Below are 6525 nucleotides of genomic sequence, written 5' to 3'. Positions count from 1 at the left end.
CCTTACACTGACAGTCCCTATTATTCAGCAGAAGCAGAGGCATGGGCCGTTTAAAGTGGCCTGACCAGGGTCACCCTGCTGCAAAGAAGCTGTGAAACCCAGGTCTGTGTGACACGGCTCTGGTGTTCAGGTCCCCGAGGGGTTGTCCGATTCCTCTCTGTCCCCACAGCCCGCGGCACCGCTTTACAGACTGGATGCAAACTGGGTGCTGGCTGGACAGTGAGGGGGGAGGAAAAGGGATGTGTGAATGCTACCACTCCAGGCCGGCCGGCAGGGCACAGTGCGTGAGTCCAGGCCCCGGCCCTGGTGCCCCTAGCAGGCAGGCAGTGTCCTCGGCTACTATCTGCAGACGTGCTGGAGGGACATGGTGTCAGTGACGCTCTTAGAAACTGACCTGCCTTGAAGTAGGCCACCCCCAGGGACCTAGACAGGGGGTGGCCCCAAACTGCCCCAGTGAGTCCGCAGCCCTTCCTAACCTGCTCCCCCGGCCACCTCGGCCAGCGGGGAGGGCAGGGACGGGAGGCTCTTTCTCATCCTGGAGCTGTGCTCCCGTGGCACTGTGGCCTCTGGGCACCTCGTTCACGGGCCACTGCTTGGACATACAGGCTCTTGGACAGGGAAGGAGCCCAGAAATCACGTCTCCCACCCCTGCCCTCAGCAGGGCTCCCCTGGAGCTTCCCGACCGTTAGAATCTGATTGCTTTGCACAGCTGTGCAGCCGATCACTAGGAAGTTCTCTGTGCAGGGCCGCGGTCTGTTTCCTGTCGCTCCCCGTCCTGGTTCCAATGCAGCCCTGGGCTGGGCAGACAAGCAGCTTACCCGCTTTTCCACCCGACAGCTCTTGGCACGTCAGGAGGGGATTTTCACGTCCTCACCCCTCGGCGATCTGCATGTCGCACAGCCCTGCCCTCACCACCCTTCTGATGCCGGCCCGCTTGTCACTTGTGTTCAGCCGTGTTTGCTGCACGTCGGGCCCCGTCCCAGATGCAGGGGTACAGAGCGAGAGACCGCCTCCGTGGTCTAGAAGTGTGGGCTCTGTGTTCAGAGGCCTGTTAGTGTGTGGTCCAGTTGAAGGGGAGCATGCTGTGGGTGAGGGGGGAGCCTGGGTGGAGTAGCTGTCATTGACGGGCCGATTCCCCACGGTGCCCCCAGGAGAGTCCATGGTCCTCCAGGAGGACGGAGGGGCATGTTCCCCCAGATGTCCTTTTTAAGCTGCCCAGCCTGCTTTGGGCTCCCACTGAGCTTCTAGTTAAAGCCTGCAGTCTCCCTCCACCCGCACTGCTGCGGAACCCGGCGCCCTGAACCCGCTGTGTTTGGGCACTGGGATCTGCGAGGCTCAGAGCTGGGCCCTGCGAACCTGAGGGTGCCTGAAGTCCCCCTTCTGGCCTCAGTTATCTGAGTCTGACCCTCTCCCATGTGCTATCCCGTTTTCCTTTGTAAAAAGAGTTTATCTCTTTCTTCCAGAAGTGAGTAGCTGAGAGAGACAACCCCTCCAACAGGTCTCGATGCATGTGTCCATGGCTGCCCCAGTCTCAGGCGGCCCTGGGTCATGGGCACACACGTGCTTGGTGCATCAGGGAGGTCTCCAGGCATGTGTGTGGAACACGCCATGTGCTCAGCCTGGCAGGGTATCATGTTTCACTGCTGAGCCTTCATCCTACCATCCCTGGTTTTCTTACTTCTTCTTTTTTAAACAACTATTTTATTTAACTTTATTTATTTTAATTTGACCAGAGAGAGACAGAGCAAGAGAGAGAGAGAGTGAGAAAGCAAGCCGCCAGGTCTGGGACTCGAACCACAGTTGGCCATGTGGGAGTCCAGTGCCCTTAACCACCATGCCACCTGCCAGCCCCTCTTTTTCTTTTTTTAAGAGATAATTTTGTGGGAGGAGCAGTTGGTGTAATGGCTATGTCGCTGGACTCCCATGTAGGTGACTGTGGTTTGAGTCCCAGACTCAGTGGTTTAAACTCATGCTGGGTGCGTGTGCATGCGTGTCCAAGATCCCAAGTGGAAAATGAAGGAGAGAAGGGGTTGCGGCGTGGCCATCCCCCCTGGGGGGTGATTTCTTGCTTTCTGTCTCTCCGTCTCTCTCTGTCTTTCTGGCAAGTGCATTCGCCCTATAGCAAAAACCTCTCAACAAACAAACAAACAAACAAAAAACAAAACAAGAGAGAGAGAGATTTTTGCAATAAGGCACAGGTACTTGTCATAGAGAAAGTGAGACGTTACCCCCCGGGGAGATGGCCACGCTACACTCCCTTCTCCATTCTCTTTTCAGGATTTTGGGCATGCATGCACATGCCCCCCGGTGTGAGTTTCAAGCCACTGGGTCCAGAACTCGAATCATAGTCAGTCATGTGGGAGTCCAGCACCTTAACCACTATGCCATCTGTGGCCCCTGTCGATGGAAAAATAACCAACTGTAAAAATTAATAATAATTGATGTGGATATGAGTGACCTAGGCCCGGAGAGAAAGCATACATGCGTTTCTCAGGGTAATTACCCACAGGAGTTCCTTTTATTTTATTTTATTTTTTTTTTGGAGAGGTTTTCACTATAGGGCATGTGCGCTCACCAGACAGACAGAGAGAGACATAGAGACAGAAAGCGAGAAATCACCCCCCAGGGGGGATGGCCACGCCGCAGTCCCTTCTCCTCCATTCTCCTCTCCGGATCTTGGGCACGCACGCACACGCGGCCGGCATGAGTTTTAAGCCAACAGATCCGGGACTTGAACCGCGGTCGACTACGTGGGAGTCCAGTGACATAGCCATTACGCTAACTGCCGGTTCCCAATTAGATTTTGAGATTTACAGACAAAATCAGTGAAGAGATTGTTACCGAACTCAGATCAGGTCCGCTCGCCCAAGCGCTATGAAACCAAGCCGTAGGCACACGGTGTGGTGAAGGAAGTCCAGCTTTATTGCACAGCACAAAGCAAGGAGAGCGGGCAGCACCTGCTGAAAAGACCCGTCTCCCCGAGATGTTCCCCACGTGCCTGTTTAAGGGCAAAAATTAGGGGCAGAGGTCCCAGGCGCAGGATCAGTTCAGTGATTGGTTCAAGAGGGCGTGATCAGCTCGTGGGCATTCTTGATTGGTGAGGCCTCAGATAATCAAATTCCTCTTCAGGTGTCTGGAGCCGTTCAGCCTGGAGTCTCTGAGCTCACAACCAGCAGTTTCCAGCCTATAAAACATCTTACATATTGAAATGAAAACCTTCTTTCCTGTAAGTGGGAGTTTTAGAGATCAAATGGCCCTCACTCATGGTCCCCTTTGGTCATTATCATAACCAAGGTCTGAAGACTTACTCCTTACTCTGGGCCGTTACAATGCAAATGGACTTTATATTTCAGGGACCCTAGAAAATACATTAGGGGGTCCTTGCTCGGTTTAAAGATTTCCATTGGTCTAACCCAAAGAGGCAGAACATGTGGGGGGAGGCTTGTAGGTTATAGGTGGGTTCCACAATTCCTAGGTTGGTGATTAGAAGGAAAGATCTGTGTCCTGGGAAGAGATTCCCAAAGAAATGCTTAATCTACATCTCAAGGAAAAGGGAAGTTCTGTGCCTTGGGAAGAGGTTAGCAAAAGAGTATACTGTGATCAGTTGAATAAACATCTCAAAGACACTATGCCAGGGACAGGATGCAGGAACAATCCTGTTAAATGGGGGGAAATGGTTTGTTAATGTTTGTGGGCGTGACTCCCCCTGGCCCTCTGGGAAGGACTTTGGAAAAATAGGAAAAAGCAGCCAGACTTCTGTCCACTCCTTTTACACCCAGTTTTGTTCCTTTTATTTATTTTTTTTTAGAATTATTTATTATTGGGACCAGCAGTTAGCATAATGGCTATGTCGGTGGACTCCCATGTAGTTGACCGCAGCTCGTGTCCCGGACCCGGTGGCTTATAACTCAAGCCGGGCGAATGTGCGTGCGTGCCCAAGATCTATAGAGGAGAAGGGATTGCGGTGTGGCCATCCCCCCTGGGGGGTGATTTCTCGCTTTCTGTCTCTCTGTCTCTCTCTGTCTGTCTGGCGAGTGCACACGCCCTATAGCGAAAACCTCTCCAAAAAAAAAAAGAATTATTTATCATTTAATTTAATTTATTCATTCTCTTATTTTTATTTGACCAGAATGAGAGATAAAGTGAAAAAGCAAGCCATTAGGTCTGGGACTCGAACCAGGTTCAGCCATGTGGGAGTATCCACCTCCTTAACCACACCACCTGCTGGCCCCTATCCCCAGTTTTCTAATCGAGTGTCGAGTGACCTGATTGGGGCCCTAGCAGAGACCTATGCGCAAGACTGAAGTCAGTCCTGGGTTTCCCGTACCTGCTGTCCTCCAACCCCCTAGCTCTGCCGTGCCCACAGGACTGTTAAGACCTGCCAGAGTCCTTGCTGACTCAAGATACCCTGTGGGGAAGGTTTTCCCTGCTACACCAGCTTAATACCAAACCTGTCCAAAACAATGTGATGAATTTAGAGCAGAGCTGGGACTCGCCAATTCTTTTCTGAGCACCTGCAGCCCCTCCATTTGGTAGTCCATCCCAGAAACTTGCCGGGGCTCGGTGTTAAGTACGATGTCGGCCGCTGTGAGAAGTTGGCCCTTTTCTTCACTGGCAGAATGGGAACAGAGTAGCTTTTGTCTGGCCCCAGCCCCAGCCCCAGCGGCCCTCCCACGTGCCCCGTGGATGTCAAGTGGAGTGGTTACGTAACCGCTGGACACTGGCTCCACACCCAGGGCAGGACGTGGCTGCATGGGGCACTGGGGAGAATTAGAACAGCCCCAGACAGCCGTGATGACCGGGAAGGGTGGCCTGCACCCGCTCACCGGAAGGGCACTGTGCCCCCCATCCATCTCTGCTTCCGTCCTCAGAGCAGCCTGTCGGGGGGACTAAGCCACCTCGGGTCCCTGCTGACACTCCCAGCATGGGGAGAGCAGAGTTAGCCAGGGCAGCACTATCTAGGGCGTGGTGTTAGGCCCAGTCAGCATATGTTAGGCTGAGTTAGTACAGGCCCATTTAGCATAATCACCCATGCTAGGGCTGCTGGGCTGAGCTAGCATAGGCCAAGTTAGTGTATTCACCGCCATGACAGGGCTTCGAGGATGGAGCCCGGGAGCTCGTAAATAAACAGAGGACAGGTGGGCCAGGAGGCGCCAGGACAAGGTTTACCTAACTGAGAGTTCTTATCTAGACTCAAACAGGCGGACCCTAACTGCACACACCCCCTCCCTTGTGTGCTACATGCTATGGAAGGTTATTGACAGGATATCCTGTACTGCCCTCCTGAGCTATAAAAGGCCCCTCTATCCTGGGTTCAGGGTCCTTGTTGCAACCCGCTGCGTCGGGCAGAAACTCGGACCCCAGCTAGCTGGAAAAATAAATGCCTCTTATGCAGTTGCATTGTCGTTGTCTCCTCTGCGTCACCGCTAGTTAAATATCGATATTTGAACCCTAACAGTGGAAACCCCAGGACTGTGGAATTGGATGAGCTAGTGGGTTTTCTGGGGGACAGAACCTTCCACAGTTCGTGAGCGTGGTTTAGGAAGGTTGGGCCAAATTCCTGACTTCATTTCAACCTGTAGAGAACTCCAGGCCCCCCTTCTTGCCTCCCTCCTCCCTCCTCCTCCTTCCTTCCCCCCGGAACTCAGCTCACCCTACCCACTTGTTTCTAGCACCCTACCCACTTGTTTCTAGCACCTCACGTGTAAGCTCACGGCTGCAAACATGCTGAGATGACCAGTGTGAATGCGGGTGGCGGAGGTCATGGGCAGGGCCCGGGGAGCAGAGGAGCCACTGGGGAGCAAGGCACATCTGAGTCAGCATTCGCTCTGTCACGAGAGGACCCTGGCTGAGCCAAGTGATGTGGAAGAACACCGCGCGGCTGTGCACCCTCATGTCAGGCGCACAGGGTCAGCCCCTCGGTAACTGCAGCTCCAGCAGGTGCTGGCAGCGACCCAGGCCCTGGGAGGACAGGGGCGCACACTCCAGTGGTGCTCAGAGAGCAGAGAAGGCCGTGATCGGAAATGGTGAGCACGTTTCTGGGTGCAGGGGTCGAGAAGCTTGTGGAGCATGGGGCCTGGTGCGGGGTGGAGCCAGCCATGTGGTGTCTGCAGAAACGGCACTGGATTTGACGCAGAGGCCATGAGACTAGCGTGTTTTTGGCACGTTCGGGGAATAGCAGGGGAGAGAGAAGCAGGCAGGGTGCCAGACCACAGCACCCCGAGCCATGCCGGGACCCTGACGGCCATGTCCGGGCAAGTCCCCATTGACAGGCCTAGGGCTGGAACGTCCAAGACGGCGCTCAGGGCCACCAGTCACCTGCCCGTCACCGGGTGCGGCTGCTCGTTCCTTCTCCGCAGAGGCCAGCTGCCTGCTCAATGGCCATGAAGGCGCGTGAAAGGCTCAAAGCTGGAGTAGCCGTTCATGTGAGTGGTCGCAGTTCTGCCTGCATGCCCCTGTCTGAGGCTGCAGGCTCCCAGAGGCAGGAGCCGTGTTCCTTAGATGGCGTGTGCAGGGGGCACCGCG

This window comes from Tupaia chinensis, unplaced genomic scaffold (genome assembly GCF_000334495.1).
Source record: "Tupaia chinensis unplaced genomic scaffold, TupChi_1.0 Scaffold141530_1, whole genome shotgun sequence".
NCBI lineage: Eukaryota > Metazoa > Chordata > Mammalia > Scandentia > Tupaiidae > Tupaia > Tupaia belangeri.
The sequence above is the reverse complement of the archived record's forward strand: the minus strand, read 5'-3'. Positions refer to the sequence as shown.